Here is a 13053-nt window from a genome sequence, read left to right as displayed (position 1 = left end):
GGGGGGGGGTGTTAGTGATCCATCATCTCATGACAAGGGAGCAAGGAGGCGGCTTCCCGGCCAATCAGGAAGCAGTGCATCGCGTCATTACACGGTGCTCGGCTTCCATGATTGGCAAGCAAGCCGCCTCCATGCTTTCTCGTCACATAGTGACGAGAAGCATGGGACGGCTTCCTTGTTAATCGGGAAGCCAGGTGGCGAGTCCTTACACGCTGCCTGGCTTCCTGGGTAATCAGGAAGCCAGGTGGCGAGTCATTACACGCCGCCTGGCTTCCTGAATGGGACTTCTGGTACTCGGTATTTGGTATCGGCGAGTACCGAAAAAAATATATCGGTACTCGTTATTGCTTCCCATTGATACACAATATATTTACTATCAACAAGTTCTAAATGGGGGAAGCCTCTGCAGTGAGTGCTTCTCCCCATTGAGAATTTGGTTTTGGCGAGTACCGTAAAAAAAATATATACTCGTACTCGGTAAGAAAATACCGCATCCCTAGTACAGACGCTTCCCATTGATTCAGAAAATATTTACTATCGACAGGTTCTAAATGGCGAGAAGCCTCTGTAGTGAGTGCTTCTCCCCATTGAGAAAGTCATGAATGATCAGGAAGTGATCTAAATCACTTCCTGTTCATTCATAACTGGGGACACATAGTACTCGCTGCCTCAGCCCAAGCAGGGGAGAGCAAGGATCCATGGAGACACAGATCCCTGCCTGAAGGAGATGCTGCAGATGCCGGCGGGAGGAGGGCCCCCCGGAATTTTTTCGTTAATAGCTGTCATCAGCGGCTGACGGCTATTAATTTAAAGGGGACCATCAGGGGAACCGTGCTAATATACGTTTAGGGTCGCTAAAGCGACCATGAGCTTATAGCAGAGTGGTAAATGCCACGGACATAAGGCATACTGATGTGGCAGGCTTGGAACATTTCTGTTCCGCCGTATGCCTTACGTCCATGGCAGGGAAGGGGTTGAACTGAGCACAGGCCTGGAAGGTGAGGGAAAGGGGGGCGGCAAACGAGCGCTCCCCCTGCCATACCAGGCCTCATGCCCTCGGCACTGGGAGGGTGCTTTTCCAGGGTCTCCACTGAAAAAGCACTTTGTCCCCATGCCAATGGGGACAAGGGCCCCTTCCCCACAAGCCGTGACCCGTTGGTTGTGGGGGTCTGTGGGCAGGGAGGCTTATTTGCATTGGGGTACCCCCTTTAATAAAGGTGGCACCCAGATACTGCCACCCCTTGTGAATGGGTAAGGAGTACTTGTACCCCTACTCATTCACTAAAGGGTTAACATAAAATGTCAATAAGGAAACCACACTTTTGTAAAAAATTCCTTTAATAAAAAAGAAATCCCCAAAATCGATCTAACGACGCAATCCCTACATCCAGCATTGTCCATGACGACGACTTGTCAAAATAAAATATAAAACGATCCCCGCTAGCACCAGACGAACTCCCACCGCAGAATGAACAATTTGACATATGCCAGAAAATTTAAATGTAACATCACCCAGCGGTGATGTCACATTTACATTTTCTGGCAAATGGCTCCACCTATTTGTTTGGATTTGGGCAGCACCAATGGGTCTTCTGAGGTCCCGGCCAAATCAAAACAAATGGGCAGAGCCAGCTGTGACGTCACGTCCAGCTCCGCCCATTTGTTGTCATAGAATGACAGGCTACTGTCCTCAATGACCTGAGGACAGTAGCCTGTCATTGCATAATAATAAATGGGCAGAGCCAGCGGTAATGTCACCACTAGCTCCACCTATTTGTTTACATTTGGGGGGAGAACGGTCACCTCTGGCAGACCGTTCTCCCTGCTTCTGCTGTGTTTTCGACTCATGCGTTCTGCATGCACATGCGTTCTGTGTGCCTTAGTCGTTCGGCTGCTGTACGGGCTATTGTGAAAAGCTCGTACAGCAGACCTTTAGCCAGAAGGATTAGCCGATGCTTCGGCCCCTTTGTTAATAATCCCCTTGGTCTCCTAGTGTACATCAAGGCATGTCAGGCTATGAGTTGTGAGGGCAGCTGAGAAGGTGTTTCAAGCGCATTGGGGAGCACAGGAGATTCATCGAGGATGGCTGCACCGAATATAGCGTCTCCAGAAACACCAGAAAAACACAGCCCACTTGAAAGTCTTTGCAATTAACAAATACCTGACAAACTACCACCTGCTGAAAGATTCCACCGTCGCAAGAGACATACTGGATCTTCAAATTGAACATGCTGTCCCCTCACAGTTTAAATGAAGAATTAGAAACAAACACTATCATCTAACTCCTTCCCCATTTGCTTGTTTTGGCAGAAATCCTCCCCCAACTTGCTCTTGCCCCTCTCCACCATTTCATGTTTTCTTCATTAATTTTATTTTCACCAGTCACCTGCCACCCCGCACACACCCCGTTCCACCACCTATTTTGTCTCCTACTTATGCGTTGGAATCTGCTGAGACACCCCTAGCCACCCCCGAGTGGTTTGGCATTGTTTGGGACCTTTTCATTCCTCTTCAAAACTTCTCCCTTACTCGTGACACGGCCTCGGTGGAATTCACTCCGACCCGCCCACTCGTTCTCTTCAAAACTCCTCCCTTACTTGTCACACAGTGTCGGTGGAATTCACTTCATCCCAGCCCACTCGCTCACGGCCCAATCAGATAACATCAGCTCCACCCACACCCTCGGGCCCCTCCCCAGCATTCAAAAACTCAATTTCCCTCCAACGCCATCCCTGCACACCGACTTGATAAAGAAGGTTTCGCCTTCGAAATGCGCCGCCAGCCTAACATGGACTTTCCGAGTGTCTCCAACACTCCATCTCCCCACAGACACTGTTCTAGCAAACTCCTCTTGGACACCGGGCTCCACCCCCTCCTTCACTTCAGCATCGGACCTACTCTCCACGGCCCGCGCCACAACACTTTCACTACTGGCATCTTAAGCAAGTTTCTGATGGACATAGACCCGCCGGGCTGCGAGGAAGCAGCAGCGTGAGTCTACCTCCGCTCCTTCTGGACTCGCACCCCCTCCACAGTCAGCATGTCCTAGTGCAGCCGTGCGCTGTGACATCCCGGCAGCTCCACTGCCCTTCAGTCCGCCTTCCGGCAGCGCATCGCTCCCCAGCGCCGGACACCAGATTCTTCCAACAAGACATCTGCTTCAGCAGCCACCCAGAGGATCACCCCACGGCCCTCCATCCAGGCACAACATTGGCCGCACCTTTGTCGCTGAGAACCGTTCTTCACTTTCCCCGTGGTGAGTTTCAGAAGTTCTCCCTCCCTTTGCGTACCATTGTTACCTCACCTCCCTACCCTTGTGTCTCCATCTGCTCCACCTGGCTCTACCACTACACCACCCAGCAAAAGAGAGCCCGTTCCCACTACCGCTCCACTCCATCCGCTTCACCTCACCTCAATTGTTAAAAGTGAACGCTCACCCAGCCACAGGTCAGTGCATCACTTACACTCTTACCCTGCTTTACCACGTTTATTGCGCCAGGTAGTGGCGCTTCCGTCTCCAATATTTTTGTTTCCTTTTAGTACATTTGTTGGACACCATGGTCCGAACACAACGGAAGCTGCACACAGGCACAAAAAAGGGGAAAAAACCCTTAAACCCCCCCCCCCTCATCAATTTCCCAAGCTTTCCACGCTCCAGTAGCAACCGGCGTACCCACCAAGTACCGCCGGTCTTCCTACCGCTTCCCCCCACCTCTGACGAGCGCTATACATGGGGTAAAACTTTCAACTTTTCGAGAAGGTGTTTCATAACAACAGCAATTAATGTCCATTGGGTTCCTTATAAATAGTGTGTGTAGTTTGTACAAGTTCTTACTGAGTTAGGGCTTGTTCACTCCAGATGCATTCGGGTGCATTTTTTTAAACACATTCCAAAACCATGCACAGTAAAACCAATGGTTTCTAATCACCTTAGTTTATACCCCTGTGTTTAGTTCCAGTGCTTTCAAAAAACGTACAGCAGCATGCATTTTTTCACACCAAAACACACATAAATGTGTGTAAATTCAACACAATGCACTTAAATGCAAATGTAGAAGAAAACAATGTTTTTCTAATTGGGCTTCTCTGGATTTTTTTAGTTGTTAGGGAAGGAGCGAAGTCCCCCTGTTTGCTGGGTTGGAGCCCAATAGCAGGGAACAATACCAGAAGCAGAGTCCAGGCTGAGGTACAAGATAGGATCAACCAAAATGCGTTGTCAGAGTACAGTCCAGGTCAAGGCAGGCAGCGAGTATCATAAACGTTGAGGCAAGCCAAGAGTCGATAACCAGGAGATCCAAATAGCAGGGAAGGGAGACAGGAAACAGGAAATGAGGTATCGTAGCTGCTTTGGGAATGGCAGAATAACTCAGCAACAAGTCTTGGCTCTGGGTAGGATTTAAACCCAGCAGGGGCCAGCCAAACCCCCGTTGTCTGGGCAGCCAGGAAGCCACAGGTCCCTGCAGACCAATGTGATGGCTGGGAGAGGAGTGCTCTCAAGGCCCTCCCCGGCAATGACCAGCACCTGTAGCGACTAAGAAGCCACGGCAGTGCCACATGTGCATGTCATACATGCGCTCATGTGCACACCTGCAGCCTGCCGCCGGGTACCAATTCAGCACAGGAAGGACCCTACGATCTCAGTCGCACCTGCCTTACCCCAGGTAAGGGGGCACCCCTGGCCCCACGACTGTAGTGAAGGGAAAAATGAAATTGCCAGCAGCAGCTTGGAGAAGAGGAGTTCATGAAGGACACAGCTGAATATTGATTTAACGGAAGGGTTATACCTGCACCTGCAGTAGTAGGATGGTAGGCAGAAAAAAACAAGAAAGCACAGCACAGTAGGCGGTCCCTACTGGTGGCTCCACTCCCCCCCCACCCCACTTGTTACAAGCAGCTCAGTTATTCACAAAGCAGTAGAGAAAAAATAAGACACAGACTATTCCAGAGGTAAAGGAGCTGTGTCCTTCAAGGAACTCAGAGAAAATGATTTTCCATGATTACATAAAATCCTCTTTTTTTCTTCCATTCATTGAAGGACAGAGCTGAATCTTCATTTAATGGATTGGACATCCCAAAGCAGTGCGAACCGAGGGGTGGGAAACCAAACAAGAACAGAAAAAAATGTCACCCCCACAACTAAGCAGCCACTAGTAAACATGAGACGAAAAGCACATCCACAGAAGAAGCATTATCGCCTTAAAACAAATAAAGGAGTGCATCGACGACCAGGAGGCCGTCTTGCAGCTCCTCACAACAGAGGCCCGAAGACTAACAGACCAGGATGTGCAAACAACTCTAGTAGAATGGATTGAAACCAGAAGAGGCGTACACCTAAAACAACTTACCTAAGCCACTGCGAAAAGATGGCCACAGAGGCTGCTTCCCATTGCATAGGGCCCTTGGAGACACTAGAGAGCGGGGCTACAAAGGAACTTTAGCTGAAGACAAGTTGCACAGCACTATGCACATCCAGGCATAAAAGGCCATCCCTTGAGATGCACAGGACAGGGTAAAAGGGAAGGAAGTACGACATCCACATTGATGTGAAGCGGACACTACCGAAAGGAAAAGGAAGGAAGTGGTCAGAGACGACTTTGCCCCAGTCCTCAAACAAAAACGGGCTAACAGACAAGGCAGACATCCCAAGACCCCCAGGCAGAGGAAATGGCAACCAGAAAGATCACCTACCAAGAAAAGCCAACTAGTACATCTCTTCAAGAGACAAAAGGAGGCTTCCAGTAAAGCTGAGATACCACATAAACTGACAAAAGGACCTGGAGGCAAAACCAGACATCCCTGGACAAAAGGGAAAGGCCCAGTCACCAATATAGGTCTCCCAAGCACGATGACACAGCACCAGGAAGTAGACCAATGTGCCCAGGAACAGCAAAGTTTACAGGGATAGACAGTCCCCCAATCTATAACCCCTGGTGTAAGCCACGCCTGGGAGCCGACAACGTGAAAAAAAGAGAATGGAGAGCAGGGTCTGCGGCAGAAAATCTGACCGGCGAGGAAGCCGGCTAAAGAACATTCTTGATCACCAGGTCGTATACCAGGGATGATGAAGCAAATCCAAAGCCACAGTGCTGAGTGCTCAGTAGATGTGTGTGGAGAAGAGACAGCTAAGGTAGATGGCCGGGCGCCGAATTAGGTGGGGCACCGCCGGCTGGGTGAGCAACCAACTAATTTGTTTAGCAGAGCATACTGCACATGCCCTGGCAGATGATAATAAACAGCATACACTTGCAGGGAGATCCCCGTCTAGAGGGATGTTGGAGATGCTTTGTTTCACACCAGAAGATTCTAACTTTCTCTAAGAATAGGGGGATTGGCAACAAAAGAGACTTGTCTGATATGAATAAATGGTAATAGTCCTATGTGCAGTCTATTGAGAGCCCACTAAATCACAGCAGATACCCAGAACATTGCATTGCCCCGTGTTCAGATGTTCACCTGCATTCCTCCCCCCTCAGTTTGCAGTGGAAGGGTTCAGCCTCCAGCTACTGACAGGAAGAACATGAGGTCGAGTTGCTTAGCAGTGCTGCTGTAAATCATAATCCCTGAGTCTGGAATCCGCCTGGGTGTCCAGACCGAGCAAGGTCCACATGACTGAAACGGAGGAGGAGATCCAGGACCACCAGCTGAAAATTGTATTCCTTGGAGATGAAGGGGGGATGAGCAAGCGCTCCCCCTCCCTGCTATACCAGACCACATGCCCTTGACTCTGGAAAAGGGCCTCTTCCCCACAAGCCCTGGGTCGTTGGTTGTGGGGGTGCGGGCAGGGGGCTTATTCACATCAGGGTACCCCTTTAATAAAGGGGCACCCAGATGCCGCCTCCCCCTTGTGAACGAGTAAGGGAAACTTGTACCCCTACCCATTCACTAAAGGGTTAAAAAAATTGTAAATAAAAAGTCCAGACTTTAAAAAAATTCTTTATTTGGTAAAAAAACCCAAAAGACAGCTAGCTCAGCCCAACTGTGTAGTTTTACGTCATCTGACAGGTGAGCCATGATTGGGCAAAGTCATTACTGCGCCTGAAGAAAGTGGCACTTTATGAGGCTATTTCAAGCTGAGCCACAGAGGAGAGGCTTGAATGAAGCGATTTCAAGGCTCACCTCTGTGGCAGATCAGTATCTTTAGACCAGCTTCTGTGCTCTCTTCTTTTGGCGTGGCGGCACCCCTCCCGATCCACCAGTTGGAGGTGAGGCTTGAAATCACTACATTCAAGTCTCTCCTCCATGACAGATTAGAAGGGGCGCCACCGGGAAAATACAAGCGAGCCCAGAAGCTGCTCTTTAATTAATAAAGCAGCACTGTAGAATGAGGCAATTTGAAGCCTCACTTCAGTGGTGGATCAGGAGGAGTGCCACCGCAACAAAAGAAGTGAGCCATGAGCAACTTTGAATCTTTGCCCCGGGTGACAGAATGTCTAACTTCACCACTGCATCCCTTCATGCAATAAGGGAGGCTATTAAAACATTTGAAAAGTACTCAAGGCTAAACAATTAATTGGTAAAAATTTGACCTCATGCCGCTGTGCTCTATTCCATTGTCAACCAGACAAATGTAATATTCCTATTAGGAATGCACCGATACCAATAGAGGTATCGGTAGCAGTGCCGATACTGGGCATTTTCAAGAGTAGTTGTATTCGTGAAAATACCCCGATACTAAGCGTCAATACCTGCGCTTTAAATTTTTAAACTGAAGCTGGCGCTGTAAACAGGCGCTGTGCTTCACAGGAAGGCTGTTGAGATCCCCAGCAACCTGTAAACGGCAGCAACTGTTTACAGCTCAGGCTGAAAATCACCTCCATCCAGTGTTGCAAATCTCCTCATCCTCCACACAACCCGCAGCGGCCAGTGAGACCGATTGGGAACTTTGGTGAGACCGAACAGCCCACCGTAGACCCCACAGAGCCCTCCATAGACCCCACAGAGCCCTCCATAGACCCTGCACAGCCCACCATAGACCCTGCACAGCCCACCAAAGACCCTGCACAGCCCACCAAAGACCCTGTGCAAAGCCCCCCATAGACCATGCACAACCCACCATAGACCCTGTACAGCCACCTCAGAACTCACAGAGCCCACACTGGACCCCACAAAGCCACTTGAGAGCCTGCACAACCCCCCATAGACCCTACAGAGCCCACCATAGACCCCACACAGCCACCTGACCCCTATGTACATTATTGCGAGTTCGGGCTTGCGGCCAGTTTTGGGTACAGCCTTGGTGTCTCAGGGCCCTGTTGCTGTGGTAGGGTCTTGGCATAGACAGGTGTCTCCTATTTATTTGGAACTGGTGGGTTGCCTGGTCCGCAGGCCCCAATATGTCTGTACAGTGTCGTTGGATACCGGACCTCTACTTTCTGTTTGTCTGCAGTTGTCCTCTGCTGGCCAGACTTCCTAACTACCCTGGATGATCTTGGCGGAGATCTATCTGGGAGGATTACCCTCTTGCCACAGTCTAGGTAGGGTAAGGAGCCTCAGTGTGAGCTGGGTCCTACCCCTTCCACTCGAGAGGCCTTTTTTATCCTTCAGGCACTTTGGATTAGGGTCAGGAATCTGACAACTGTCAGGCCAGTCTGAAAAGGTGCCATTTATCGATACTCTTTGTACACGTTCCTGTAGCCAGTTTTCTATCCACATGCACACTATTTAGTCTATGCCCATAGACCTCAGATTGTATAATAAGCGTTTATGTGGCACTGTATCAAATGCTTTGGAAAAATCCAGATACACTACGCTGGGATCGCTTTGCAATCACAGTGATCAGCTCTTGCTGTGATCACAGGACTGCGACCACATAATCTGCTGTTGAGGGTCTGCCTCGGATCCTGAGGGACCCATCAACAGCAGCAACTCAATGAGCGCTGGTCCCTTCACGGACCAGCGCTCATTTTACCGCATGACAGGATTATCCCATCACCGGTTGTTAACAAACTGAACGATTGTGACAGGATAATCCCTAAATCAGTCTGGAAAAAGAGGTTTATTGATTTACATTTTGTTTTAAAAATTCAGTTAATTTATATCTGCTTAAATTGTGCCCATCTTCAAATATATCTCATTATTTGGCTACTAAAGCAGGTCTGGATATTTTGGCTGGTTTTGAATCGGTTTTAGGCTGGCAACCCTAAAGAGCAGTCAAAAAGTATAGAGCTACATTGTACCCTTTACACACTGAAGCATGAATGCACCCTGCATTAAATGTTTATTTGTATAATTGTTCGATTATAACATAATGATGAAATATCAGTTTATGAACTTTAAAAACTGTAAATAAGATGAAATACCACCAGTTTCCCAGATAGTATAGAGTGCCCGTGTGCCTACATTAAATACAGCCGCAACTTCTCTGATAAATGCTGGCAAAGTTGCAAAATCCAGCAACTTTCTACACATCTGGTGGTGTTCCATTATACCCGCATATAGGAAGCTAATAAGAGACCATATTAAAATTTTTACAGGTTCTTATCTAAGCTGTGTTCCCCAAAAGATTATTTTTCACTGCACAAAAAAATCTATTGGTCAGTAAACAAAAATATATCTTCCTCCTATACGTGCTCATTCCTAACTATTGGAAACTTACTAATGCTTCAATACTACATGAATAAATAACCTTGAACACTACTAACATTCTACGAAGAGGTGAGTAGAGATCTGGATAGAGAAAAACCAGTGGATGTGGTGTACTTGGATTTTGCAAAAGCATTTGACACGGTACCACATAAACGCTTAATACACAAGCGGAAATCTATGGGCATAGATGAAATGGTGTGTACATGGATAGAGAAATGACTAGAGGAATGGGTCCAGAGAGTATTGATAAATGACTCTTTTGCACAATGGGCTACAGTAATGAGTTCCCAGGGTTCTGTGCTAGGCCCAATACTGTTTAACTTTTTTTATTAATGATATTGGGGAAGGTGTTGATAGCAATGTATCTGTGTTTGCAGATGATGCTAAAATTGGGAGGGTAATAGACACGGGATTAAACATTATAACATTGCAGGAGGGCCTGAATAAAATAGGGGAGTGGGCAACTATGTGGCAGAGGAGGTTTAATGTTAAAAAATGTAAAGTAATGCATTTTGGGGTTAAAAATAGACAAGATTAATACACATTAATGGGGACACCACTAGGGAAGTCAGAAATGGAAAAAGATTTGAGGGTCATAGTAGACCACAGATTGAATAATAGTGTGCATGCCAGGCTGCAGCAAATAAAGCTAGCAGAGTACTGTCTTGCATTAAAAAGGCAGTGTTCTGAAGAGACAAAGCGATAATTTTGCCACTGTATAGATTGCTGGTTCGGCCTCATCTTGAGTATGTGGTTCAGTTTTGGTCACCAATCCACAGAAAGGATGTCCTGGAGCTGAAGAGAGTGCAGAGAAGGGCAACTAAATTAATTAAGGGGCTGGAGGATCAAAGCTATGAGACAAGGTTGATAAATTTGGACTTATTCACGTTGGAAGTGATGCGATTAAGAGGGGACATGATTTTAATGTACAAAATGTTTAGTGGTGATGGCAACATCAGCAATAAATTTTTTTACTGTAAACTCCCTAACAAAGACTAGAGGCCACCACTCATATACACACAGAGGCGGCTCTTTAATTAGGCGGGTTAGGCGGCCGCCTTAGGCCTCGCACTCATGAGGGCCTCGCGGCTGCCTAACTCGCCCTGTCTACAGCAGATTTTTTACAACCCGCGGCACCCGTGCCCAGCAGGGCTGGAGCTAGTGCACGGCAGGATGGGGGGAGAATGGTAGCGTTCCCGCAGGGAAGCTGCGTTAGGAGAATACATGTCTGTTCCGGCTGGTGTGTACAGTCCGTCCTGGCCCCGCCCCCCTGTTCTATGCTGTATGTGGTTTGTTGTTTTTTTCCCCTTCCTTCACACGGCCTCAATAAGTGTTTAATGGTCCCTGCTTTCAACACAGTTCTGATGTCAGCAGTCTAATAAACCTTTGCCACTCATGTCTTTTTCCCTAGGAATTTAGGCTCCATTCACATATTCACATATAGAGTTTGCTTTTCCTGTGCGGTTCTCTGTGCAGAAGACCGTGTGGGATGAAAAGGCTAAAATGTTTAATCCGTACGGATTCCCCTCGTTTGCAGCTACTATATAGCCGCGAACATTCGGAATCCCCTGTCCATATTATCGCACTATATTGGAGGCCGCGTGGATCCTACCATGCGGTCCCTGCAATAATCTGAACAATGCACATTAAAGTGCATAATTTTTTCTGTTTAAAGCGGCTCCGTGCATATTTCGTACAGCGGAATGCGGGCGGACAGTAGCTCCACTGTGAATGGAGCCTAAATCTACTTACTATTCCGTTTATAGGATCCTGCTGAGCATTGTAGTAACCTCAAGCAGCAAGTTCATGCCTATTCATTATGTAGCCTTGAATGCGTTATTAAGCCCCGAGTCCGGTGCGTTATTAAGCCCCGAGTCGGGTGCGTTATTAAGCCCCGAGTCCGGTGCGTTATTAAGCCCCGGGTCCAATTCATATACTGTTCTGCATTACTATATAAATGTGTTGCTGGGATTTGTAGTCCCTCTACAGCCGGTGCCATTCTGCATTAGAGTGTAAGCTCCTCTGGTGCAGAGACGGATGTGACCGGCTCAGTGTTCTCTGTACAGCACTGTGGTATATGTCAGAGCTATATAAATGTATAATGATAGTGTATGACTGTGGGGGACATTAGATTGTAAGCTCCTCTGGTGCAGAGACCAATGGGGGGTTGGGGGGCCAGTTTGTTCCTTAGGTCCGCCACTGTTTTTGCTCTTGGTAATAAGTGCAGTACAGCGCTCGGTACGGTCCCGTCCTCCCCTACCCTGTAACTTGGTACATGCAGGAAGGGGATTTTTTTCTGCGATCTGAAAAAAGTTTCATGTTATACCCTAAATATGGGTGTAACATGAAACATGATCAGAAAGGTGAACTTAACGTTTGATCTCCTACTGGTGAGGGAATGCCTCCAGGTTTTGGAGTAGAGTAAGCAATGTGGTCAGGGCTGGCGCTAGCGTATGGCTACACAGACGTCTTGAGGGTGCCAGGGGCGGAAAAATCCTTGCACCGGCTCTGCCAGCCCAACACGTGAGGCTTTACCGCCTGGCACTTCCTCATTCTTTAGTTTGTAATTGACAGGTTCCTCAAGCCGGCTGTCAATTACAAGTCTGGCCGACCCACCTCTGGCATAGGTGCACTGAGGAGGCGCACTGAGAATTGTACCCGAGTATTAATGTCTGTATTACATGCCCTACAGACTGCTACTCACCCATCCAACTTTATCTCTCATAGCTTCACACTATTTATACATATTATATAGGACAGGAATAAAATCAATGCTATTTGGGGATCAAGATACTGCTGTGCATTTGTGGGGGCTTGCATGTGTGCAGCTATGAGGGCGAATGATGGGTGGGTGCTGGTCTCCTGTGCATTGGTTCTGGTCTGAGGTCTGCAGTGCATTGTTGCTGATCTGAGGTCTACCGTGCAATGGTTCTTGTCTGAGGTATACTATGGAATGGTTCAGGTCTGAGGTCTTCAGTTCATTGGTGCTGGTCAGAGGTCTGCTGTGCAATGATTCTGGTCTGAGGTCTGCTGTGCAATGGGTCTGCAGGATTTTAGTGTTGGTCTGAGGTCTGCTTTGCATTGGTGGTGGCCTGAGGTCTGCTGTGTAATGGTTCTGGTCTGAGGTCTACTGTGCATGGCAGAACTCTGAGCAGAATCAATGCAAAGATTGGTGCTGCTCTCCTCTCTCTCCCCTGGCTGTCTCTCCTCTCTCTCCCCTGGCTGTCTCTCCTCACTCTCTACCTTGGCTGTCTCTCTGCTGTCTCTCCTCTCTCTCTCTCTCCTGGCTGTCTCTCCTCTCTCTCTCTCCTGGATGTCTCTCCTCTCCCCTCTCTCTCTCTCCTGGCTGTCTCTCCTCTCCCCTCTCTCTCTCCCCTGGCTGTCTCTCTCCCCTCTCTCTACACTGGCTGTCTCTCCTGGCTCTCTCCTCTCTTCTCTCTCTCTCTCTCTCCTGGATGTCTCTCTTCT

The sequence above is a fragment of the Nanorana parkeri genome, unplaced genomic scaffold (assembly GCF_000935625.1).
Source record: "Nanorana parkeri isolate BGI_ZX_2015 unplaced genomic scaffold, ASM93562v1 scaffold2850, whole genome shotgun sequence".
Lineage (NCBI taxonomy): Eukaryota > Metazoa > Chordata > Amphibia > Anura > Dicroglossidae > Nanorana > Nanorana parkeri.
This window is presented reverse-complemented; position numbering follows the sequence as displayed.